The sequence below is a fragment of the Eimeria mitis genome, genomic scaffold (genome assembly GCF_000499745.2).
Source record: "Eimeria mitis Houghton genomic scaffold, Emh_scaff672, whole genome shotgun sequence".
NCBI lineage: Eukaryota > Apicomplexa > Conoidasida > Eucoccidiorida > Eimeriidae > Eimeria > Eimeria mitis.
Window position 1 is genome coordinate 12,851 of NW_013574846.1, and position 468 is coordinate 13,318.

A 468-nucleotide genomic window follows, 5' to 3' on the forward strand; every position below is an offset into this window, starting at 1 on the left:
ATGGGATCGCCAGTTGAATCAACTGGGTCTGTTATGGGATCAAGTGTGGGATCGAGTGTGGGGTGTATGGGATCGAGTGTGGGGTCAACAGTGGGATCGAGTGTGGGGTGTATGGGGCCGAGTGTGGGGTCAGCAGTGGGATCGAGTGTGGGGTGTATGGGATCGAGTGTGGGGTGTATGGGATCGAGTGTGGGGTGTATGGGATCGGTTGTGGGGTCTGTGGGATCGATAGCTCCGCCTTGGGGATCGCCTCGTTTCCACCCCGATGCGAGCCGTGTGGGGCGGCTGTCTTTGGGGGATCGTCGATTCCGCAAAGAGAGAAAGGGGGGGATGATATCTCTTGTGTATGAGAGACAGCTCCGCGTTGGTGGGGTTGCTGCGTACACATACACAGTACTCAAGGGTAAGGAATGTATTTATATTGTTTTATTTATTTATTTATTTTTTTTTTTTTTTTTTTTTTTTTTT